The sequence below is a fragment of the Neopelma chrysocephalum genome, unplaced genomic scaffold (assembly GCF_003984885.1).
Source record: "Neopelma chrysocephalum unplaced genomic scaffold, ASM398488v2 Primary Assembly neopelma1_97222, whole genome shotgun sequence".
Taxonomy (NCBI): domain Eukaryota; kingdom Metazoa; phylum Chordata; class Aves; order Passeriformes; family Pipridae; genus Neopelma; species Neopelma chrysocephalum.
Genome location: NW_020925863.1, coordinates 728,982 through 756,246, shown reverse-complemented (window position 1 = coordinate 756,246; position 27,265 = coordinate 728,982). Strand labels below are relative to the sequence as shown.

The following is a 27,265-nucleotide window of genomic DNA, read 5'->3' as shown; positions in this document are numbered from 1 at the left end:
AGTTTGTGCAGGTTTCACACGCTGCAAAGTGCAGGGCGCTTTACACAACATCCATTACACCCACCAAGTATCAAGGGTTAGTACTTTTTTTTTTTATCATAAGTACACACAATGATTTGTTTTATGCATTTTTCCCTTATTAGTATTACTGCATTAAATTAATAAAAACAAAAGGTTTTTTCTAAGGGTATTTAATTTGTATAATTCTATACAGCAAGATACAAGATTAAGTATAAACTCATGTCAAATACTCCCCAGCACTGTGAATTATAGCGGGAGTATGCAATGTATGCCGGCAATGCTATTGATCTCCCTTAAATTAATTCCCTTTGCTATGGAAATGGAAGACAAAACCAGAACCCGTTGCTACAAAACAGCCAAGCCACTACACCTCATTTTCCTCAGGGAAAAAAAAAATTGATTTCTTGTAGAGTTATTAATTATATCAGGACCATTTTAAATTTTAAAGGAAAACAGCAGTTTTACAGACTAATAATAAACAGCTAAACTATATAGGTGTGTACAATTTTGACTTACAAAAATAAGGAGTGTAATAAAATGTATATTAAATATGAAATGCTATAAATTCTACAGTTGTCAGCAATGCAGATAATATGAAAGACAGCACACACCTGACAGTGTTTATTCATCTGTGCTTTATATTTAGTAGGTAGCTTCTAAGATTTTTGAGGTCCATGGTTTAACTTTGCTGAGGAGAAAGTTTAAGCTGGATTACCATCATATTCAAGACCATTTAAGATTTTGTTTTATTTCTGAAAAGCTTACCATGGGCATTTCCTGCCACTGGGCAAGGAACCCATTTTCCCCATTCATACTAGTCTGCCAGACTGATGGCTTCTTCGGATTTGACCTGGCATTGAAGATCATTTTCACTATTAGTACATAATACCATGTACTAAAATTCACCCTACAACATCAGTATAAAACTTACTGGAAATCCAAGACCGTCCAGTACGTTTCCTGCACTTTGTGATCTATACTAGCTAACTGAGCCTAAAAAATATTTAAAATTATGATTTAGACATTTAAAACCTTTAGATAACTAACTTGACTTCCCCATATTCCTTCCTCACTGAGCTATGCTGAAAAGGTTCATTAAGTTACAGAAAGGAGGGAAAGAATTGGTATAAAATAGGTGAATAACAGCAAGTAGTTTTTATGGAAAACCCCACTAGTCAGAACTGTCTAGCCAAAATAACCCAGGATAACACGGCCTCTATGTACAGCATTACTTCAAGGTGAGACTTGTACAAAAAGAGTTCTGATGAGGGTTTACATATAGGGAATGTCTACGGCACATGTGTTTGCATCTGGACTGAAGCATTCCTTTTACTGGATTGTCTTCTGGATATGTTAAGTAGCTTTCAGGATACTGTCTCTTTCTAAATGAATATTTTGTTGTTTTTCCTATGACATTGTTATATAAAAATTAATTTAGGCTATCTTCATTATCTAGATAGTTTTAAGGGGTTTGATTTTGGGGGGATATTTTTCTATAAAACAAAATATAGGTGTTACTATAGTTGTTTATTCCAGGAGTAGGCACAGGTCAAGGGGTCAAAAATATTCTGGGAAGTGTGTCCTGAAACAGTTTTCTTATGTTCTTCAATTTCATTTGTAACACTTAGACTACAAGAGAATCAAGAAACAAAAAAGTTGTTTATTGCGTGACAGACTATTTCTAGAGCTGGGCCGCTTTATCTCAGCACAAAGAGTGCTCCTGTTCACAGCACAGCTGCTAACAACTCATCAACACTCCTCGTTTAAGAGTAGGGTACCATTAGAAGTCAAAACTTTAAAGAAACCTGAAATGTTATTATTGCAGTAAGCTATGCAACTGGATTTGATTTCTAGCCAGACTGTATCCCTTTGCTCCTGACACTGTTTACAAGACATATTTAGTGCAGGTGGTACTCTCCTTAATTTCACTGAAGGTCAAGTGTACTTGTCATAATTGTATTTTTTGCACAGCTGAGAATTCAACTACTTCTGCAGACTGAAAACAGACATTGTTTCTGTGAAGGAAACACACAGCACTGAAGAGTTGGACTTGAGATAAACAGAATGAAGTAAATTTTCACACTGTTTTCTCCTGCTATCTCATCAAGATCATCACTTTTGGCTGCTGTGTATCAGTGCATGCAACCATTTGTGTCCTTCACTTCCAGAAGTTCAGAATCCTTTCTCAGGAAATGTGGTTTCTTGCTTCAGGTGGCTGCTATAAATTTTTTTTCAGAACTACAACCTAAGGTTAAGTTCTTGCTATGTTTGTAAATGACTGATTTTACAATGATTTGCAAGTATAAAAAGGAATAAATCTAATAGTAGTCAAGTTTCTAAATTAAGTATAGAAAAAGTAGATTACATCAAATATAAATTCATTTCATGTTCTGCTATTTTGGAACATCAAAATCTTGCCTTTCAGAGAAAACTCATATGAAGCTTATTCTCTGTAAATTCCAAACTGATTTGTTACAATTGTCACGAAGTCTACTAAATCTGCAGAAAAATAGCATGGTAGAAATAGGACACTACGCTTGTGCCTTGATTCATTTACTTTTGTGAATTATCAGCCTCTTCTACGTGCAATATGTGCACCTAAAATACAGAGAGTGGTCCACAGAACCTTTTTCTGTGAACACGTATTTCCCTGATTCTCTAACTTAACAATCATTCCTAGTGCTTTCACTACACATTTTACCCGAAGAAAGGAAATTAAAGCAAAACACCTTTGAATTGTGCTTCATTATAAAATTCTTTTTTATGTCAGTTGAAAAAGCCATAACAACAAAAAAACCTCAAGCAACCAGGTGTCTCCTTCTGTAAGTCTTATGTAATAGTTCAGCCTTGCATAACACTTAAAAAACCATCTTTCTTCAAGCAAATGACTTCCTAATATATTAGAGACAGGGAGAAGAGATCCTCCACACAGTCAGGACCAGAGCTCAGGTTTGCTTCAGAGCATCAGTTTATAAAATTCTAAAATTAGAGACAGATTCCTCTTGTGAAATCCATTTGCTGATTAGCAGCTTCTTATCCATTTCTTCTACCCCCATCCAATCTGCTTCTTTAAACCACTCTGCCCTGAATCACTGTATTCCTCTGCAAACAGCAAAATGTAAAGATGGAAACGTTGGAACTGGTGCCATAAATACAAAAAGTTACTCCAATTTTACTTAAAAGTGTAAACGCAAGTAAAATAGTGCCTTTTTATGGAGCAATTTGAAAATACATAAACACTTTTATTAAACGGACACAGGAAAGATTAGGACTTCAAATCTACATTTTCGTTATTAGTGGAAACCTCAAAAAATAACCAGGTTGCAATCTCATTAGGTTCTGTTGTAATTTCCTCAAAATACAAAATAGTAAAACAAGCAGAGTCTCACAAAATTTCAGTAAGTCAAAATATGGAACAATGCAATTTCAATCTGTGGGATTTATCTGACATTTTGTTTCTAAATCCAAGCTTCCTCTTTCCTCACCTCACTGGGACCTTTACTTTTTAGTTGTATTTGTTTGTAATTATCAAGTTTTACTGTTTTATGTTATGACCAAATCCACACCTCAATTCCACAAACACATTCGTTTTGTGTTTTTGGTCTTTTTTTGATTGTTTTCGGTGTTTTGTTGTTTGGTTGGTTTTTGTATTGTTTTGGTTTTTTTAAAGAGGAGAAAATATCCCTTTAACCTACGTCAGTTTTACATTCAGGGAATAAATTTTACATAATTTCATTTAGAGAATCATTCATCGGTTATTCTTTCAGTACCAGTATTCTAGTTGAATTTTTCAAACTCAGTCTTAAATTTGGGGTAACTTAAGATTTTTTTCCATGCAAAAAAAAAAAAAATTAAAATCTATCATCACACTAATGAAGGAAGCAAAACCTGAGTTACTTAAAAAGCTGATGAAGTTCCTGTCCTTTTCAAAGAGGAATCAAGAGGGTTTTGGCTGAAATACTGATTTAAATTTATACCCAAAAAATCCTGAACCAAAAGAAATAGTTCAAAGGGAACAGGGACTAACACTGAATGTGTATCAAGTGCACGAATCTTCTTTTTAGATGCAAAACTGAGTTGGTTCTCCAAGGCGATGGCAACACATCTGTACCTACATGGGCATTTTTGTAGCAACTAGCTCAGGGAATCACATGTAGCATCATCCCAGCAGGCTCCAATGGGTTAGGCCTCCATCGTTTATTTCCAACACGCTCCTGGCAAAAGGAGCCTGATGCCTTGTATACACAGGTTGTGAGAACATCAAGGCCATTGAAAGGACCAGTGGGACTTGGCTGAATTCCAACCTTTTTGTTGTATTAACAACTAGATCTCTGCTCTGTCCCCCTCCAACACCTCTCTGCTGGGTAACTCACTATGCAGTGCTTATATCCTGTCCTTTCCTTTCCTTCTTTGGGATTTACACAGAACAGACAGCAATGATTTCCTGCTGGATCCCCTCAGGATTCACTGTGTGTTTCGGACATCGTGAAGGGAGAGCAGACAGTCAAGAAAATTTGAGACTTTTATGGTAGAGGAGCTTGTGGCCTTTGGCTACAATATCTTAATGAGCTTCCTGCTCCTTTTTTCCTTAGCTTTCTACAACAGGAGATGAAAAGCATAATGAAGACTAGAATTGTGCATCCCTCCTTGCCAAAGATTTGTCACCCAGTAGTTTTAAATTTAGAAACTTGACTTGGCTGCCATTTCTTTTACTGCACAAATGTAAAATAAGTGAGGTTAACACAGCATGAAAGAGAAATGTGGGGGAGACTACTCCTCAATTGTTCTGTTTGAAAACTCATACTTTATTTCATGACAAGTGAGAATCACTGAAAAAGGCATTCTGCATTGAAATATATTGGGCATACTTCATTATATGAAAACGTTTCTAAATGAAGACCTTCTGTATTGTTTTCCATTTCCTTAAAGAAGGCCTCAGACTGTACCACCTGTCTAAACATATTTACAGTCTTTCCACGCTGCTGCAAGCCCACTGTAGTGGAATTTTTGTACGGGTCAAAGGTAGCATAACTGAGGAGGTTTTGTTTTGGTTAGTTTTTTAAGACACAAAATGATACCCATGTATTTTCTGCAAATGTAGCCACACATAAAGCTGGCTCATAATAGCAACATTTGTTAATCTAATTTAGAGATACAAAGTTTCTGAGTGACTGCTAACCATTTGATAAACTTTTTTTTAGTTTAGCGCTACATTCTGCAGCTTGCTTTTGACTTACATTGTTCTCTGCTGCCCTCTTTTTCCATTTTTTTGTTTATAAGATGCTAGTAGAGCCACTAAAGCAAACCCTGTGTATCTCACAACATATTTGCCAAGTCAATTTTACTTTTACTTCCTCATTCAAGGGGGAGTGGGGGTGGGGGGGAAAAACCATTTTGGATTTTATGATACATCCACATCTGAAGCCAGGAACAAAGATGAAATCAGATGAAGTTTACCTAAAAATAGATAAGCAGTTACTGAATAACCAACATAACATATTTATCACTTGAATCAATTTCTCAAAATTTTACAGTTGTTATCTTTTTCGAAATTTCTATTTGGAGGAGCCCTCCCCCATCCTCCAGGAAAGACATCTGGCTAGCACTGAATGGAGTTTAGTGTTTGAACATCCCATCTGGTTTCATCATGTTAACACATGATTCCAAGTCATTCAAGAAGTATGAACAATGGATATTGTATTCCATATAGTGCCATGTGGATTTAATCTTTAAAAGATGGTGGCACCGCAGAACTCAATCTTTTAGTTAAAAGTCAAAACATTTGATGTACTGAAAACTCATTTCCCATAGCCTCAGAAGCCTCACATTTTACCCTACTCTAAGAACAAGGAGACAATGTCTCCCTCATATAGTGCCATTCCTATTGTTACCTATCATAACACCTCTCTTGATAAATCACGAACACATTTCCTAAACATGACAGTTAAAAGCAGCATTAAGATGGATTTTTCATGAGAATACTCATTATTTTCATACTCAAAAATTACTTCCAGATTGATTAAAAACAAAAGCAGAAGTTTGCTATGAGGCAGATGGAAATTGGGCAAATTTGCTTTCCAGAGCTGGTTACTCTACCTTTCACTGACATGAACAAAATCTAAAAAGTCTCTCCAAAGCAAACAGTAAGTGCTTTTTTCAACAGACCAACACAGTGATGCTGAAATAACATCTCATTTCTCTCTATACTCCCAAATAAAAATTCAAATTTCAGTTAATAACATTTCTTAATCAAACACTTCTTTCATATTTATCTCTTCATAAGGATGATTGACCCATGGTCCTGTAATACTGATCTTAACAAGTATTTTCTGTACTTCTTAAATGATCCCTAGTAGGAGCAAGTATTGAATAAGTGGCTTGTTATGAAAAGTTAATAAAAACTGATTTCAGACTTAAAGAGAATTATAGAAACTTCAAGTATAAGCAGGTATTTAAGTATTTGCTATCTGTCTCTTAAGCTACCTAACAAAATTATGTCACTCCACTAGAGCACTTGGGAAAGTGAATGGATTTTACCTGCTTGGGTGAGAAGATGGAGAAGTAAATACAGATATTTTGGAGGGAAACATCTTCTTAGTGGGGGGCAAACATGCTTTAAATCCCTGGAAATGGACCAGGAAGAATGACTAGTTTATCCTCAAAACTGTGAAGCCAGAGTCAGAGTTGTGTAACAAGACATGGATTTGACTGATGAGAAAAGACAAAGAATTCAGTGAAGACTGATAAAGGCAATTCAATCGCACCATCCAACTTTTTCTAAACTCTGTTGAAATGTATCCTTTCTTTAGTATCACCATAATTACCAGCCAGCTCAAAGGTTGAATTAAGTTAGATGTGTGGATCACGTGACATCAGGATTTTCACAAAAATATCTAAATCAAAAGTTTTTAAGAGGCTACTGATGATGCTAAAAGATCACTTTGTGTTTTCTGGAAGGTTTGTTTACCTGTTATGTTTCCTGGAAGGTTTCTTTATGTGTTGTGTTTCAGTTGGCAAAACCTATTTAGAGGATCAGGACTATGGTATTTAATAAACAGAAAGGGCAAGGGAATTAAAAATGTGCTCAAATTTATGCAAGTGAATGAATTCCCTGTGTGATGATCTGGATAAGTTGACAGCAAAGCTGGGTCAAAGGCTTGCTGTACCAGTTGGATTTTTTTTTTAAATCTATGGAGATCATACAGACTGTTGAGACAGTGGATTAGCATTCAACAGTGTCACCTCTAGCTGATTACATCAGGGAAGCTACTGAACTCCCTATTTCATGTGATAAGAACTATAAAACGCAAGATTGGAATAGAGATGATCAGACTTTGCTGTTTTTAAGTGTTCCACTGTCCCTATTGCTTCTAACAACTAAGTCCTTAATATATAAGTGACTATATTCATGGATAACCACCTTAGTTTTACAGAACTAAGGGAATTGTTCATTTCATTTGGCAATACTCCTATCAACTCTTTTCAAGTAATTCTGGTTGAGTGCTCATTCAGCACAGATTTATGCAAGCTATAGCTTACGCAGCATGGGTCAGAAAGTCTTCAGAGTCTGTTTGTCTAATTCAAGTAGTCTGTCTAGAAAGGCATTGCTTTTGAGTCCTCAAAACCTATTCATTCAGTTCCTTATGTTGGCAGGCACAAAATACACAATACTTTTCAGTTTGTAATCATCTGCAACACCCAAATTACTACAAGCACTTGTCATACACTAAATAGAAGAAGGGACACCGAAAACAGGAACTTCAGGAAACTGAAGTCCTAAGCTGAGTCTCCCTGAAAGCATTATTAAAATACATTAGACTTCTATGAGCTGAAGTCATGAAAAACATGCAAGATCCATGCTTAAAAAACCCTAAAATCCTGTCTTCTAGAATTTAGGTAGTTAAATCTTGTTGGTTTTACATAAGCATTTTGCATAATTTGACTTTTTTTAGTGACAATATTTGAATTCTCAGACAAGATCCAGAATTACAGTAGGTTATACTCAAAATCAGTTTCACCTAAGATGCAGCAAAAGAAACTTAAGAGACACAGCAAGACTTTCCAAGGGAGATAGAATTCATTCCAATGCTTTGCTGCAAGTTTGACCCTGCTGGCCTAGCTAGACAACAAGAACTTGGTGCCAAATGATCCTCAGTAAGATTAGCAATACATCCATTTAAAAGGGCAGTAGCACAGTGCCTGATATAGCTCTTGTTACTATATCAGTTCTCTGATGGGTGGGGTATTAATGATAATTTTTTTAGTTCTTGTATGGGGTAAGGAGCATTTTCTAGAACATTGTATTCAGTCATCTTGCTCCTACCTATGATGTTTAACTTCACCAAAAGAAAATAGCATGCCACCACAATTCTATCTTCAATTAGGGGAGGAGTATCTCAGCAGTTCGATATAAGTTTTAGTATTAAGAAAAAACATAAGTGGCTTTATTAAATCTATCTACTCTTGCTGGATATCTACATAGATTCTACAATAAATGAAATTAACAGGTGGTCCTAATGTGAAGTCTAGAAATGGCAGTCTGAGTTTTAACTTGGACTTTGATTATTTGTGACTCTTGTTTAGCCCTATGGAGAATTTGAATGCATTGTGATCCAAATAACTAAATTCAAACTTAAATCTCTACTTTCACTAATGTAACAGAGATATTTGTGTAATGCAGACATCTGATATCTCAGTCTTTCCCTCTTGCTAATATAATCTTGTTGTCCACATATAAATGGCAAGCTGCCAATTAGGGAAGCACACATGCTGCAATGCAAAGGAAAATAAGTAGATATGTCTGTATGTATTAACTACAAGTCAGAGTATTGTCTAGTGCAGCTGGAGTGAAAAACACTCCAAAAAAGCTAATTACAACTCCAGTCTTTATTATTATGAGCAAAAGCTTTTGTAAGCTAGGGTTACAGTCCTCACTGCAGCACATTTCTCGTTTTAAGTCTTGTTCTTTTTCCACTGATTTCAACTCTTGAAAATAAAATTGTGTCAAAGCTATTAAAACAACAACAAAAAAACAAGGCAATTTATCAAACTATAGTACAAAGTATAAAATTCTCTTCATTCGTTCCATCACCTCTATGGCCTTTTAGTTGCTTTTATCCATATGTAGAACAAAATTTCAACATAGACACCAGAATGACATTAAAATATCTGTTAAAAAATCCCATTGGTATAGATTGAAATGTTTCTATAAGCTTCCTTTTCCCCCTTCCACCAAGCTACTGGTGAAGCCAGCAGAACACCCAGGCTTATATGGTCTTCTGTTCCAGATTCACAATGATGTAATATGAGAAACTCCTCCCTTTTTATTTCCCTGACTCCCAGGCTGTCAGAAGGCATATTATTTCCTTAATTCACCTTACTATAAAACACAGCAAACAGACTCTTTTGGTCACTGCTAAGCAGTAACAAAGAAATCGAGGTAATCCTGTATGGTATATTGTACACACAGCTGTATATCACACTCAAAAGCTAGCAGCAGTAATTTAGATCAGGATACTGATGAAAACATATGAAGATAACAAAACTTTATCTGTATGTTCTTTATCTGTATTTACTGTACAGGTACTGTAAGTATCTTGATTATCTATAAGGTCACTATATTTGTTGAGCCTGCTAAAATAAATAAAAAATAACCATAATTATATTTTATTTATCCTCATCTCTATTAAGAATAAGAGACTTAGCATAACTAAATTTTGTGGGCCCCATAATCTCCATATGACTGTTCTGCATTCTCTCCTCATGAAATGGTTGACATCTTCTTGTGCCACACTACTCAGCATAAGCTGCTTTTCTGTAATTCACAGACCACTTCTGTACAGGACTGTTGCCATTTTTCATTTCCAAAAGCAACTATATGAAGTGATAGAACTCTCAGAAATGGAAAAAACGTGTCCTACTTTTAACTTAACAGAAAATGGCATTTCATCTTATAGCCCTGCCAGTGCACTTGTTCGTAATGTGATGTGATGTGTCGTGTAGGTTGAAGTAAATTTCTTTGCCTCAAGGATCAAGTGCCACTTCTCACCAAAAACGTAAGAAGATTTCACTTCATGTTTGACTCCTAATTCACAAGTACTGCAGTCTTTGAATATCGGCTTTTCTGTCAAGCTGGAAGACGGTGATTCATAAAGTTAAACTTTGTGTGGAGTTGTACCATTTTTAAGGAAAACTCCTTCAGAAAACAGTTCTGGGGCTTAAAAGCGAATTTATAGTCAAAAACAGGCACACTGACTCCAAATTGCTGTTTTTCATTTAGCAGCAAATCGATTATTTTAAACAGATCTCTTCATTCTTCCTAAATTTCACTGAAATTTTGAGTAGAACAGAACTAGTTTTGAACTCAAAGTTTTGTGGGCTGGAAAAAGTGAGTTTTCTGCTTACCTGTGGTCACAAAATATTTATCAGTTTGCTGGTTAAAAAAATAGCAATGAATGGTATACAGTCATTCATTTCTTTATGTGAAGGACTTCATATAAATTAGCAATCCAGCATTCAGTGGTCACATGTCTTCCACATACTGAGTAATGCTACTTTATCTCACCCTCATACAAGCATAACAAAGTGACCTCCCACTAAGTTATTTAGTGTTTAATGTAATGGGCCAGAAGTACTTCAAAGTTGCTTGGCATAATTAAGAGCCCAAGATAGAACTAAATGGATAATTTGTGGGGAGCTTCTGCAAGCAACCTTATGTGAAACAGTATCTACCTAAATAATTTCTAGTAAAAAAAGCTTTCAGTCCATTTTGGACAAGTACAACTACGTATGCCTACTTTTCTAATAAAATACCCAGTAAAACCATTTAATAAAACATAAAAATGCCTTAAAACCATTCCTCTAGATAAATTAGAACTATCACAATCCCAGGTTCAAATCTACTTTTTAGGCGCTTTAAAAGAAAATTAAAGATGCTACAAGTTATGCAAATTTATTCATAAATAATTTAGGGAGAAGGAGAAGAAGGATGGCTTATGGACTTTGATTAGTGTAGCCCTGTATTTAAAGTAATTCTGCTGCTGCCAGAAGATTATGTCATCACAAAATAAGTGATACCTGTAACAAGTCGGAAAAGAAGATGATCTCAGCCTCTGCTTATGACCAGAACCAAGCAAATGCAGAGCTAACAAAGGGCACCTGATACCCTTTTGCCAAGTCTTTGAACCCTTCATCATAGTATTATAGACACCAATGCTAAAGAGATGCCAACTCTTCTTGAAAAACATCTCCAACCTTTACCAAAATTATTGCAGGCTGCCATTTTCCAAGCTATGGAAGTGTGCCATTTGGATGTCAGATATTATAGGGGACTTCCATGGAGAAAACTTCCACATTTCACAGGAATTCAGCAGAATAGCCTATTACCGCACCCTTTATTTTCCATTTTAAATCTATTAAGAGGGCAAGATATACACTTCAAAACAAACAAACAAACAAATAGGAGGGGGAGAATGTTTTAGAGGATCTGCAAAGGTTGATCTGTTTGAGGTGTGGAATGAATGAAAAATACAAGTACAGAACCTCTACATCCTTTGAGCTACCTTCATATTTAGGACAAATGCCTGAGGAGAAATTCCGTGCTTCGAATCATGTGCTGGACTTGCTTTTGTTGGTTTGTAACACTAGAAAGTTGCCTTACAAGATAAAATGTGGGTTGTTTATTACAGAGTTATAGAAAAGAATACTTTCCAACAAAAGATAGTTGTTTCTTTACAAAGATGAAATTCCATTAAATTAGATTTATATGATTAAAAGAGAGTCACACAAATATCTTCCTTTATCAAGTGCAAGCCAAGAATATGACACCGTGCTTGGGATTAAAAGGTGGAGACTGACTAAAATTGCTTCTGGGAGTCTCACCAAGGTTAGACACATCCAGATTAAAACACAAAAACAGAACCCCCCCCAAAAACCACAAGAAACCCTCCAAAAACCAAACCCAAACACCAGTAAAACATTAATGCACACTACTCTACATACTTCAAATCATTCTCGTACTTTAGGCTGTTGATCTTTTTAACATGAATTTTTACAGAAGGTTCTCTACAAACTTTAAGGCAGAAGGATTGGTGTAACACTTTTTAAGAAATAAGTATGTAATTCTGCATCTTTTGATGATTAAGAGGAAGAATGTTATTAACAGTCAATCAAATAAAGTAACAGAAGGAACACAAAGGAGGCCTCAGTTTGCTAAGTACTACTTGTCTTTGCTGAGAGAAATTTTGTCTAGAAGCATTGAAAATGCAGAGTCAGAGCACTCCCTATGCCATGTCAGAAATCAGTGTCATGAGATAAAACATTTTCCCTGGTATAGAGTTATTTAAAACTTTTCCTCCTAGTTAAAAATAATTAAAATGAACTGTTAAAACCTCTTCAATGAACCAACTTCACTACAGCAGAATATAGTATCTGCTGCAGCATCAACACTGACCAGAGCATGCCCTTTTCTGCACCTTTATCAGAGCGACTTGTGATGGCTAAATTCTTTCAAGCAGCCAGAACTCAGTGTACAGCAACATGCACCCTCACAGATTTTTGTTACCATCCCAACCATGACCTTATTGCAGGTGAAAAGAGACTGAAATTCTGGAAGTGAAACTAGATGGAGAAGAAACATTGAAAAGTATTACATGTCTTAACTTGAAGGCAAGAAGCATTTCAATGTTCATGTCCATATACGCTAATTTAATTAGTAAAATGAGGTATTAGTAAAAAACAAGACTCACTGCATGTGCCAAAATATTATTCACATATGGTGAAGAAAATGATTTATGAAAAAAAATTTGTTGTTAAACAGTATGATAAACTCCTGAAACAAGTTAACCATGTCTGTTCCACTTCCTATAACAACCTTTTTAGGGAAAAAGTACCGTAGAGAACTTGGAAAAAAAGCATACAATTCTGGGTTTATTATTTAACAAAACTCTCATTCTGTACCAGAAATGAAAGCTTCTACTTCCACCTATGTCAATAACAATATAATAAAAGATGAGGCACTGGCTACTTACAAAAGAAAATAGTATTTGTTGTTTGTGTGAATGGAAAATTATCTCCTTTCAGGGAAAAAAGGTGTGGAAGAGGAAAGTATCCTTGAACTTTATTCTATCTCCCTATATGTTTTACTATAAAAACCAAAAAATCTACTTATTTAACTGGTGACATTGTATTTAGATTTCTTGGCAGAAATAATGTTTCTGGAAAGTAGCAGGCCAAGGGATACAAAAGCCTTTATGAGAAAATTTTAAACAAACAGAAATCGAGTTTCATCCTCACATATTTCTATCTCCTGGCTTTTCAAAAAAATACAGGTAGCTGTGTTTAAAGGACTAAAATCGTGCTACACATCAATTTGATGAGTCTGAACTTAAACTAGGACATCAAAAAATAACAGCAGCAGGTATTCCCCTACTCCTCTGCTGCCAAAAAAAGATGCAATTCTATTACTTCGTCCTCTGGTTGAAAGTTGTGCATGTTAGTTTGTGTTTCTAATGGTTGAAAAGGGCATTACGGGAAATTTTACATTTGTTTTGGTTTTAAATCACTGTTGTGTGTAAAGGACAAGTTTTAACTTCCAGAATGTGTGTTTGGAGTATTGGAATTTGTCTTCATTTTTGACTCCAATAGTGACTGTCATGGTAGAGAGAACACAGTGAGGAATCTCAGGGCATTTCCCTCCTTCTAAAGCCCTTCTAGGGTGTGTGACAGAAATACTTTGGAGCGCTGGGAGCCTTCAGCACTCCACAGCATCAGTTGACTCTTTCTTCTGAAATAAATGCAGCAATAAGTGTCCATCCCTTTCAAAGATTCAAAAAAATTATTCTGTCTAATGTTAGCAGGTATCTTCTGTTCCCTATTTTACAAAGGAGAAACTGAAAGTCTACACCTCTTTTTTAATTGAATTTCTAAAGTGAACAGCTTTGGAAATTAAATTCCTGGACTCACATATCCTATTGGCAATCCATGGTAGTTCAGAACAGTTTTTCCATCACAGTGCTTACTGACAGCCTGGAGAGCTTCTGCACACAGTAGGATGAAATTTCCAAGAGGCAACCAATAGTAGTCATGCTAAAAGTAACATTTGGGGCAAATTCTTTAAGTCTTAATCCATCTGCATGCTTCTACTTTAACACATTTACAGTAATTTACAGTAATTTAAAGTATTTTTCACCTATACAGTTGTTATTTAATTTAAAAGGAAGTTTAACAGGAATATCTGTTTTAAATTATTTGCCAAACTGAGTTTATTGCTTAAAAGAAATCAGCTTTGTAACTTCTGTGAATTAAAGGGATTTTCAAAGGCGTTCCTACTCCAAATGTGAAGAACTATGAAAATAAACCCTTGGAATACTTAAATAACAGTCCTGAATCTAATTAGAAATTTTAACATTTGAATACAAACGTAAATTCCTTTTCCCTTATTTTCTTCTAGTTAGGTTTCTCACAAGGAGCCTGCTGCTGAATCAGAAATAGGTCTTTACCCTTAAGTTAGAAAATATTTAAAAATGGTGGAGAAGGGATGCATCAGGTCCAATCACAAGCACAGAGACAAACTATGCTAGAAGTAATTAAAAATCCTAGAGGACAAAAAGAAATATTGTATTAAAAGTTGTGGTATAATCAATTACTTTGAACCTTGCAACGTCAGAGTGGGCTATGGATAATACACTATTTAAAGCAGTCTTCATCCTTTTGGAAAAAGGATACCACATAAAATAAACAGGAAATCTAGATAATATCCTGGAAACTGCTAGTTATCAAGAGTTTCCCTTGGAAACTATGTACCTATAAGTTTAAAGATAGCAGAAGTTTGCTACCAATACCTAGTCCTGTTAGGATTGTAGTTTTTCCTATCAGCATATTTTAGATTAAACTGGGGCTATATCAGGAACCTTATTTTACATTATTCTACTATTTACTGTAGTCATTAATCTCTCTGAAATATGCATTTAAGCAATCTACATGTACCAGTGCACACAGCACTGGTAATATATAACCTGACAATTCAAAGAATTCAAACTGTCCACTGATGAATCACCTTTCTTTTGAAAAGAAGCACCCTAAACATGGAAATTTTCACCCTATTTATGCAAAACACACATCAAAAGCCTAATACAAAGATCAGGCTTGATATAAGAATACTTTCTGGGATGTGAAGTTGAAGATACTCAAGTTAGTTATTAAAAAGGCTTGTGTATTGTTTTCTTTTTAATTAGAAAATTTCCTAACCCTATATGCTGCACATAATAGATCTAGACACGTGATTTTCAAATGTATCGAACACCCAAATAAATGAAAAATTAATGCCATTTTATATAAAGCTTTGCTGTGTAGGGTAATTTTTTTGTGGTAAAGAAAATGCCCCTTTTCCACAATAAACTTCCCTCCGGAACTGACTAGTTATTACAGTTCTGAGCTAGGGATAAAAGTTGACATAATACCTTATAGTTACCCTGAAAGTGCACCTTCAGCAGTTGTCTCTGACTTTTCACTGTTACAATAGGCATTTGAAGTGACATCTGAGCTATTTATTTTCAGTAAGAACCCAAGCACTTGTGTCAAGTAGCACCACATTCCACAGGCTGTCTCATTTAAAAGCTGTAAGTCTAGCTAGATACTGGCATGCATGATTCAAGGTGACAGAACTCAGTACTTAGCAGGAGAGGAAAACATGTTTAGAAAATAACAGAAGTCCAATTATGAACTCTGGAAATATATAATCTCATTGAGTGGAATGGAAGAAGCCTATGCTGAAGGTTCGATAAGCGAGCTCAAATCTCTCGCTTAATCAGTCAACAATAAAAGAATATCTGCCAGTAAAGATTTTAACCTGACATGGTATTGTAAATGGCGTGGCCTTCTTTGTGGAGATAGCCTGTTGCTTTCATAGTATAAGCTACAATCAGTGGAAAAAATAACTAAGTTACGGGATACAATGTTGGGGTACGTTCTTTGAATTTACTGAATTCCTTCCAAAATGCCTTATGGTGGACTATTTAGTATTCATCACCATGCTTCTCTACAGCAACGGCTGTTAATCTTCTAAAATATACAGGAAAGGAAAAACATTAGCTCTACAAACAAGCCTATTTTGTCCTATCTTGTCATTTTTAGTAGAAAGCCCAACAGCTCATCTACAGGGGGAAAAAAAATTAGCAGTTCACTGTAAATTAAATAGCTAAAGCAGGAATTTACTGTCTAGTGTATCTAAGAATCAGTGAAACAAATTCACTTTTCTTCTCTTTTCAAGGTCAGCACCAAGATGACAAACAGACTGTATTACACAGTTGTATCATATAGTCAGCATGCCAGACGATGAACCCATAATTCAACGAACTCAGACTTAAGGTCCAGCACAAACACAGAGTTAAATGTGCTTTCCAGTACTTCTGAATATTGCATTCAGTCATTGCTGCTCCCTAGGAAAACAACCACCCCCCCCAACTACACACACAGAAACCTCCTCCTTTTCCTTCCCCTTCAACCTCCCCCTCCAGCGTAACCCAAAAACCAAAGAAGTCAGAAGTATGGCAGGCAAGGGCCAGACTGAATTTTTGCCTGCACATCGTGGAGTTACTGAAATGAACTGAACAGCTCACTGAGATAAATAGCACTCCTCTGGTTTTACACTGGTACAGGCGAGATGAGGATCTAACTCCCCTTTTGTTGTTTAACTGATTTTAACGAGAGGAATTGGAGAGGGGGAGGGAAGGGTTTGCAACTACTTTCTGAAAAGGTATCTTTGAAGGGAAAATGCAGTCTTCAAAAAGGAAGAAAATTAAAAGCTTTTCCTCAAGTTTCCTTTCATTTCTTATCTTCCTAAAATACATATATACAGTTTGTTCCAGGAAATGTCTGAAATGCCTTCTGGTAGCTTTTAAATAAACATGAAAATCTCCTTTTGAGTTCAAAGAATTTCAAATAATGACGGGGGAACAGTTCTTGGATGGTAACACAGATGTAAACAAAGGTCACGAATCACTCTCAATAATTAAAATGCGGTATCGCTACTTTTGGACTTTTAGTCTGCTATCACATAACTGAATTAGACTTGAGCAAAGCTCTAATGTGCTTCCACAGCAATCTTTTCCTGTACACTAAAACCAACAGACCTCAGCTACATTTCTCAGCTAGGAGCTAATGTTTCTGGGTACACGTTACTGTTGCAGTTTCATTTGTCAGTAAAGCCTTATTTACTTGCTTCCTGTTATTAATTATGGGAAACAGGATCTCTTCAAACTGTAGGAGAGGCTCTTTTAACTCCTGTCTAGACTTTTCAAGACAAAATATTGATGAGCCCTTTAATGTTCGTGCAGAGACACAATCTGAGCAAAAAAACCCCATCGCTACCTCAAACAGCTTAAGAACTTCTTATCACACATTCACAATAAAAAAAAAAATCCTTTAAATCACTCGGGCTCACATCCTTATTGTTAGTCACTGAAGTAAGGTTTCCTTTCATAGTTGGATACTTTCTTCATCTGTCACACTGATTAATTAACAGCTCACAGTATGAGCCCTGGGCTTAAATAGCCTACTGAAACGAGGAGGAGAGATCAATGTTAATATTCCATAAAAAACTGAAGAGGAAAAATGCTTTCTTTAGTCTGAAGGGATCTGTCTTCTAATAAAAAAAATTAACTAATTTCTGTTTGGTTACATTACACAAGGAGATGAAAGCACCCGGCTTGCAAAGGGAGATTGCAGTGAAGGATTAGGACAAAAGTTAGAGAAGACTTAAGCATTTTAGATTAAGCTGTTGGTTGGAAACAACCAGGTCTTGAACACCAGTGAAATTATTTTCATCATCATTAAGAAAAAAAAAGAAGCCAGTTTGTCAGCACATAACGAACAAATCTATAAAACCACAGTGTCATTGCCTGTAAAGATATAGGGGGAAAAGGCACGCAATTACATGAAACGGAGACTTGCTAAAACCTTAAACCTAAAGGTGGTTTTAGCATTTGTTGTTTCTCACACACACACGTCTTTCCCAAACTGTTACAGTCTGGCAATAATTTCATGAGCTTGACTTTCAACAGCTACAAGTTCTCCCCCTTTCTTAAGCCCCTCCAGTACTGCTGAGTGGGCAAAAATTACAGATGCAAGAAAAGCTGACAAATGAGTGCAAGGCCCCTCCTCTCCAGTGCCTCGACAGTCAGAGCCCCTGCCAAAACATGCCTGAAAGCTAGAGAGGAGACAAAGACACAAAGATTCCATTTTCTCAGAGAAAACAGATTTCATGTAGAAACTACTAGGAAGAAGAATAGCACACTGGCACGTGTGTCATTTCAAAAGCAGAGCAGGAATGAACGTTTCAAGAAAAAATGAAATCGTATTTGCTTATTCAGTAAGCTCAACAAATGCTGTTTAACACATAGCCCTTTATAAACTGCAAAGTGCTATAGGGGGTGGGAGAGGGAAAGCTCCCATAAATCTGGGAAAACATTTTCAGTCATGGAGAACCTTCAGTTTAACATGATCCAAGCTAAGAGTTCACGGCTGTTACTCTAAATCATCTCCTGATAATGCTGTAGTACACATGCAACCAAAACAAAGTAAATCCAGCTTTTTTAGCTCAAATCTCTTTGAATACGTTTACTATTAAAAGATTCTTCCCCCAGGGTGTCATTAATAAAGTTGCGATGAGTTTAAAATCCTGGCACCTAGACACGTCCAAGTTTTCAAGCTTTTCATAACAAGTTTACTACTTTTGGCTTGTTACACTGTCGTGACTGGCACCCATCACTGAGCTGGAACAGGTCTGCCTCTGAGCAGGAAGACCAACAGCGGGGTGAATGCAGGCAACCAGAGCAGGAAAAAAGGCAAAAACACGATTTCTCTTTGAAACTAGTCAGAAAGTTGGGGAAAAGTCCAATTGATGGTGGGAAGATTTGGGACGATTCAAGATTCTAACTAACTTAAAAATAAAAAAGATATTCACAACAGCATATAAGATTAGAAACTATCATTTCAAGTGTGATTCCAATTCATTAGGACTCAGTGGCAAAAGAAACCACCGTTAAAAATAACATGAACTCCCACTAGACTGGGAATTTGGGAAGTAGAGGTGTAAAATGGAGATTTAGTCATCAGAAAGGTTTTCAAAGGGCTCCCAGCTCAGATAATTAGTGCTCATCAACATATAGCATTCTTACAAACTTCATAATATAGCTTTTTTCTCTTATGGGAAGCTGCTTCTATATATCAGGTGTCAGAGGTACCCAAATTCAGCCCAAGTCTTCCAGTCTCTTAGCAAAAATACTAATGAAGTGTAAACAGAACACAGAAAACATTACATAATGAAAATTCTAAAAATGGGATTAATGCCCTGAATTGACAGGTCTGTGCTTGAGGATAAAATACAACTGCTGAGAGCTCTCTAAGAGGGCTCCCAGGGGCCCCCCTGCCTGGCAGGGCGCACAGCTCACTGCTGGGCTCACCCTCACGTTCCCCTTCCTTCAGCCCAGCCACGCACTGTGGCATCTTCCCTGCCCACCCAGACTGAGGTCACGAGGATGTGGCACAGTTCTCACTCCAAACCCACGTGATGTCTCACAGCCCTTGCTCTTCCCTTCTGTCTGCTCCTGAAGACTGCGCTGACATCTAAGTCTAGGCATTTTCTAAATCTTCAGTCAGACAGTATCTAAATGCTTTTTTTCTTTTTATGCGTTTTACAATTAAGTCATTGGTCAGCCCCTCCTAAATGCCATCCTTCTCATGCATAGCTGTTTCCATTTGGTCTCCATTCTCAACCAGACCAAACCACTACCACATATTCATTTTGTTAGTACAGAGAGATCCTATATGTCACCCCACTGCAGAGATGTGGAAAAATCTGCATCTACCGGTGTGATGCTCTTATTAACGCATTCCCCTCACTCCAAATTCTCATCAACTGAATCCCAAACTCTTCCTCTAACCCACTCACAGAAAGTAGAACTGCTGCACTTCAACACACAGATCAATAGTGATATGATTGCCTGATTTCCAGGAATATTGCAAGAGAAAAGGAGACTTAGTTCTGAGGTCAAATTCTAGAGCTGCTAACAGCAGAGCTATATTAAAAAAGGAAAGAAAGGCTGCAGTTAATGACTAGGTAAGAGAAACAGAGCAGAGAATGAAATAAGAAACAAGATTTATGAATACAGAGTGCTTACAAACATGCTTTATCTTATGCAGCTGATAAACTCATTCTTCTGACTACCATTACAAAGGAATCTTTTGAGAGAGAACTCAAGGTATATCAGATTATGAAAGGAGTGCAGCAGCTGAAAGTATTATCGCTTCATTTCACATGTTCCTTCACTGGCCTAACATTATTCCTATTTGAATACTTTTAAAGATTACTTGAAGATCAAATTCTAGCATTATTTCAACCTATAGAAACTGCTGAAAGTCAAAATGAAATGTCTTTGTCTAATGCTTGTCATTGCAACTGAGTTCATTCTAATGATCGTATGTCCAGGCAGTATGTGGCACAGGGTTTGAAAAGGAAGGAGACTTATGTTTTTGTTGGCACTGGTACAGCATAGGTCTTTAGCATAAAATTTATTAGCATTAATGGGCATTGTGTAATTAAAGCACTGTGCTTTAATTCCCTGAGGGGTAATGGGTTTTTTTTTCATGTCCCATAAAATAGACAAATAAAAAATGTGAGATTTTTTTCAAAGCTATTTGAAGAATTCAAACTTGCATTAATCATAATGGAGAAGGCACAGCTCAACAAGATGGACTCGAAACTCTCAAAATGTCTTCCATGAAACCGCATGGACGCAAATACCAGAGACCAGTTTTTTTGAGAATATGCTGTATAATTACAGTATTTTGCAGGCCACAAACTCTTCAAAAAGTAACCATTAGACCATTGAAAAGTATAGATTTGAAAAAAAAATATTTTTAGATTTAATTTACCATACTTACTTAACACTAAACTTATTTAAGGGAGTCCAATTTAATAAAGTGCTTTGACAAGCAACTCAAATATTTGTTACTTGAACATTTTCTGTCCTGAATGCCAAGAATTTAGAAGGCTTTGAGAATCCCTTCACCTAATCCACTGCACTTCAGGGACAGGGGAGAGTCATTTATGTAGTTATGTGTGCCTTTGAATACCATAGGCTAAGGCTGGAATAATTTTCAGAGCTATTGAAAAACTGCAGGAGTGTTGCAGGTTTCATCAGGATTAGTGCATGTCACCAGTAAAGACCAGAATATTACCTAGAACTGTATTTGAGTATTTAAGTAGGATTAATTTTCTGTAATAGAAAATTAATTCATAATTACACTATGGAAAAAGACCAATGTACACAGGTCTAGTATTTGAGTTTTCAGAAACAGGTCTTGTCAACACTTATCTGTAGCACTGAAAAATAAGCCTTAAGCTCATTTTCTGGTAATTTTTTATTATTTTATTGTTTTATATGCCTGAATGGTCTCACATGAACAGCAAAGCAGAACAGCATGGAACAATATACCATTGATATATGCATTTATGACATTTAAATTATTGAAACTATAAGGCTTACTGACAGTATTGTGTCACAACTTAATATTCTGAATAATCTAATTTCATTTAGAGCTAGCTTGAAGCAAAACATATTTTATCTGAAAATTTGAAAAAAACATTAGTACAAATAGTACAAAACCACCAAGACCTTTATAGTGACACCAGCAATTTTTCCTTGGGGAATGTCAAGACCAATTATTGGCTGATTTATTGGGCATATCCTAAACTATTACACAAAATCCTTTATTTCTTTGTCTTCTAGACAAATCACCACAGAGCTGCAGACCAGCAATGAAGGGAACTGGGCAATTTGACCATCATCATCTGTGTCGGTTCCCCAGAAGTCGATGAAATATGTTATCGGGTCTCCAAGGTACATCCCAGAGATTAGTTGCTGCGCCATACAATTAGTAAATGATTAAAACAAGCTGTTTTCTTCAATTGCATTAAGATACTTGCAGCAGTGAGAGCTATTACCTTCTACCAAAGAGTCTACCTTACCAAATTACGTTGTTTATTAGCACATCATTAACAATGTGCCACCTCAGCCAAAAGATCAGGCAGTACAGTGGTCTCGGGTACAAAGTAAAGACCATTACAAAACTCCACCCGCCTCATCTAAGCAAATCAAGTATATCTGAATCACAGATTGCACAGAAATATTTGAATACTAGTTTTCATCTCCAGCTTTCTGTGCCTTTTGTGCCAAACCCATAAGTTTTCCTCTGAGGAATCAACAAAACCACGCGGAAATAGAGTTAAACAGACAAGTTTTTAAAACTGAACATTTTTCTTTTCAAGAGAACAGGACCCCAGGTAAATGTTGCCTTTTAATACAGCACATGAAAATCTCAATTATGGAAATCATTATTCTAGGCACTATGTGCCATTTTATATTCCCAGCAGGATGTTTTTCATCTCATCAAGAGTTTCCAAGGCTGTTTAGTGTTCCTGTATATTCAAAACACATTTAAGGGCCCCCAAGAAGATCTGCTAATTAAAAAGCCTAGTCAAGTGGTCAGACAGACTGGAACTTGAGGATTATAGGTAAGAGGGATGAAATGAAAGCTTAGAAATTATAATTTCTCTTTCTGTGGTAGCAGCAGAAGCAGCTGTTATAAACTGGGCAAATTAAAGATGTGGTTGACTAAGCCAGCAGCCTGGAAACAAGGCATTGCAAAAACATAACAGCAAGTCATCTACACCCCACTTTTAAAAAGCCAAAAGTGCTGACCATTTCTTTTTTACTCTCTCTTCCTGTTATTCTGATCTGTCACAAATATCTTCCAGCTGGTATCCTTCCAGCCCTTGCTCACCAGTTCTAGTTTCCCATCCCCGTCTTGGGGAGTTAATAGTAATTCCTGGGACTGTGGACAAGTGCTCCATAGTGGGAGTTGTCAGCAAACAAGAAAGGACATGTTTAAAAGAAGAGCAGGTGAAATAACAGATTTGCAGTTCTATTTCTTTTTAATCGTTCCTTGAGAGCTTTTTCATCTGCCCAGTATCTAGGTAAGAAGGTTTCCAATTAAAAAACAGACAGATTGCCACCACATTTTCCAGATACATTGATTAAGTGTCTCATAATTGACTATTTTCAGAAAAAAAATTATTTTTTCATTTTCTAGTCTATTTTTCCAAATATTTTTAAAAGACTTAAAGATAATTCTGCCATGAGCTAATGAGGCTGCATATATTTTTCCATATCAGAAAGTGATGAAGGATTTATGAATTACTGCAAAAATAGGTTACTTAAAAAAACCCAACAAACACATCCCAGAAAAACCCTTTGTCTTTTCTTGACAGCAAGTATGGACTTCCCTTTAGAAGCAGAATAAACATTCATTGCTTTGCTTAGGCAGCGTTTAGGTCTGTGTTGCCAACCGAGAATTTGTCTCAATTCATATTAACATAAACCTGTGGTCTACTTTTTATCTCAGTTTATACATCAGGAATGAATACCTCCCCAATCTCTTTTCTCTCTGTTTAGTTGTATTCAAGACAAACCCATCATTTCAGATTTGTGGTAGATGCATTTTTAAGTGTTGCCATTTCAGTATTACTCTAACGATGTTGTTAATAATGTTGCTGCATTGAAACACTGCATCTGATATGAGGCACACTCAAGCTCTTTGCAAACAATTAATCATTAAATACATTTGAAATCTGGTTATGAGATTCATACCATAAATCTTTTAACATACACAAAATTGATACAGGCAAGTTGAGTACTCAATTTTTTATTAGTATTAGCTTTAGGTGGCACAGGGCCTTTGTCTGATGCCTTTACCTGAAACAAATCAATTGCCATTTTGCATTTTCATACAAGTCTAAGAGCATAAGAGAACAGAAAAAGAATTCTAAAGGTTAAAAATCATATTCAGTACAGTCTCTCCCCCGCCCCTCTGTTATAATGGGTATTTGAGGAGGTTCTTTACATCTCCTCCCACACAGTTTCTGCTTCATAAGCAGAAACCAGCTGCTGGTTCTTTCAAGTCTAGCGGTTAGTTGACATTTACCAATAGTTTATGGTTTTCATTCTACCTTAACAAGGAAAAAAGAAATATCAAGATTTAGTATTCACTCTTTAAAACTATTATTCGAATTTCCCCCCAAACTGGAAGGGCCTGCAGCCAAGGTTTTTGGTGGGACTTAAGGAAAGGACAAAGACAATGCTGTGCACCAGTACAGAGAGTAGAACCAGTGAGTCCTGGTTTTACTGATATAACTCTTTCCCCTGGGAAACACCGCACTGCAACTCTTGACCAGCAGTGCTGATTTAGTTATTTCCCTTTCAACCTCAGTTTCTAAAAAATGCTGTGTACAGTGTTGATTACATATCTGACTTGACAAGCTTGGCAGTATTATTTAGCAACTGCCATAGTAAGGAAGAACAGTCTTGTATATATACCTATGATATGGTGATTTGATGGTAAAGATGGGAGAAACGAGAAAGGTCTAGGATACATCACAGAAAACACTTTATTTCAAGAGCAAGGAGAAAAAACCCAGCTGAAACATACAGAAAGGTGTTAAGTCCTGCAAACAGCTGCATAGCACACCTATGTGAAAGATTGCCCCTACAGTTTAACTCCCCCCTCCAGGCACAAGTACACACACACTGATGCTGCCCTGACATCTGACTTCACTCCCAAGCAAACACACTGATAGAAGTCTGTTTAAGAAGTCTGAAATTCATTTTGAAAAGAAACTCAATTATGAACTTTAAATACATGAAATTATGCTAAAGTATAGATAAAAAAATAGTAGTGTCATGGCCACTATTTCAACAACTTTCTAAAATTTATTTTCAGATTAGTAGGTAGTTTGAAGTCATAATAAACAAAATGTAGTTAGAGATGGCTCTCCTTTAGGGCAAGTTTATATATGAAGGAATGAGGAAAACAGATGTGATCTGATAAACAAAATTTCCCCCAAATCAGGAACTCAAAAAAGCCATACCTGTAGTGTCAACAGCCCACTAAAACCCCCAGCAAACCTAAGTGTAGAAGTCAGTCAGCCAGTAATAGTGTGTTTACTTCACGGACTTTTTCAGAGCAGTAATCTAGACTACAAAAGCCTTTTATCTGATGATATTTACTATCAAAGAATTTTAAAAGAGGTAACATTAACAGGATTGCTGTAGATGTGAAAAGGAACTTGTAACATGCAATTGCTGGATGGCCCCAAACTTTACCTAATGTGTTTAGAGCCACAAAAGTAAACCATCTCAGACAGCTCAGTACACAGACAGCACGAGAAAATGCCATATTGGTTTTTTTTCTAGGTCTAGGTCAGGACATTTGAAGGCAGCTATGACTGAACATGGTTTCTTCTTTCTAAATCAGGGCTTCCATAACTGAACATCTTAGAGGCAGTTATAAAAGTCATACTGGCTCACAACATCTGCAGGAACTCAGTAGTGCAGCTGTTTACTGCACATGTGTTAAACAGGCGGCACTAAAAACCATAAAAACAGGTCAAAGCAAAATGGAAAAGTACCTGAAATGAAGAATTTCACATTGCTAACAGGAATAAAACATAGAAACAACCTTATCTCCAGGTCAGCAAGCTAAAAGCACTGAGGAAAAAAAGCAGTTTGCAGCAATCCACACACAATAGGTCCTGAGCATTGCTTCCTTTCATCTTGTATTGCACTTATGGGCCACTAGATTTTTCTAAACAGCATCCAAAGCATACTTTCAAGTCTATCCAACAAACATCTGAATGTCACAGCAGCCTTTCAAGAGAAAGTTACAGCTCTGTAAGGACAGACTGAAATATTTCAAAGAGATCAAATATACCCAATGCTACCTCCTCTTGTTCCCTTGAATTAAAAGTGAAGAGCAGCTTATCTGGAAAGCAGAAGCTAATTAAAAATTATCTTTTCTAAAGAATAAAGGAGAAAAGCATGGATTTTTAAGCAAGGTGGAAACTCAGCTGGAGATGGACAGCAATGTCTTTCTTTTTGCAAAGTAATGATTCAGAATCACATTCAAACCACATTTAAGTGATAAACATTAAAACACAAAGTACTAAAAATGAGGTGCATCCTATGGGAGTATGATCCAAGCACCACCTTTCTTCCCCCACTGACAGAAGCTTTAAAGGAAATCAGACATACCTGTGTTCAAGCACATAAGAAAAACGTGATCTGTGATATCTTAGCACACATGCTGAACTTTTAGAAAGATTTCAATTAGCATTTGTACTTCAAAAGAGATGATGTAATAGTCAAAGCAGCCTAGGTTTTTCATGGGTTTGTATGAATGAGAGAGATTCAGACATACCAGACTGATTATATTATATTCTTACATAGAGAGTCACTTTGGCTTTATGAACAGGATTTTTTCCTCATACTTGTTAACTTCTGTTAGGTTTTGTATTTTTAAAAGCAACCCTCACATTGTCAACATTGGCTGTAGACTCCACTGTGCAAGGTCTTTGGTGGGACTTAAGGAAGGGACAAAGAAATGCTGTACACCAACATGGAGAATAGGACCAGTGAGACCTGGTTTTACTGTTAAAATAAAGTAAAATAATTAGTACATGTACAAGTGCACTGACAGAAAGGTGCTTCTTTGCAATACTCAGTGGAATAACCATAAGAATTATCCATTGCTTCAGAACTCTTCAGCCACAGCACCTTCCTTTAAATATATGTACAGTTATTTCAACTTCATTACTAAGGGCAAACTATATCATTATTATAGTTTCTTTCTTTACTAGACAACATGAACAATGGTTCTATGCATTAATGCTAAGACTGATCAGAAGATAATATTCCTTTCTCATAGAGATAAAAAGATTTTTAATTTTTTTTTTATTCTTCATTAGATTTAGAGAGGTATGACTAAGTAATTTTAAATTTCTTTTGGGAAACGGAGCTTATTATAAAAGAAAGAGGAGGGGAAAAACTAGGCAGCATGATCATTTTCCAGATAGATAGCAGTCTGGTCATTAAGACCTTCATCCAAAGTATCAGAAACCTGGGTTTCCAGGCCCTTCTCCAACAACAACAGAGTTCTGACATTCTGGAGGCACACCAAAAACACCAGGCTACCAACCCTTCTGGGGCAGCAAGGAGTATTTTTTTTATTTCTCCTCAGGCAAAAGGCCTTCCAGAAAAACGACTATTGAAAAATATATTTCTTCAAAATATCTTGTGTTTTCCCCACAGGGGGAAAAAAAAGATTAAGTTTTCAACCAGTTGTACTTACG

At 36.3% G+C, this 27,265-nt stretch overlaps 1 protein-coding gene across 7 annotated transcripts in view; it reads left to right on the top strand.

Annotated features, from left to right (window-relative positions):
* LOC113961500 overlaps positions 1-27,265 on the top strand; it is a 60,144-nt gene that overhangs the window by 8,503 nt on the left and 24,376 nt on the right. For 3 of the 7 annotated variants that reach the window (XR_003532323.1, XR_003532321.1, XR_003532322.1), the window contains exon 2: positions 21,810-21,920. The exons of the other annotated variants lie outside the window; for them this stretch is intronic. The gene's annotated coding sequence lies outside the window, so the exon portion shown is untranslated. The remainder of the gene's footprint in view (positions 1-21,809; positions 21,921-27,265) is intronic. 7 annotated transcript variants of the gene reach the window in all.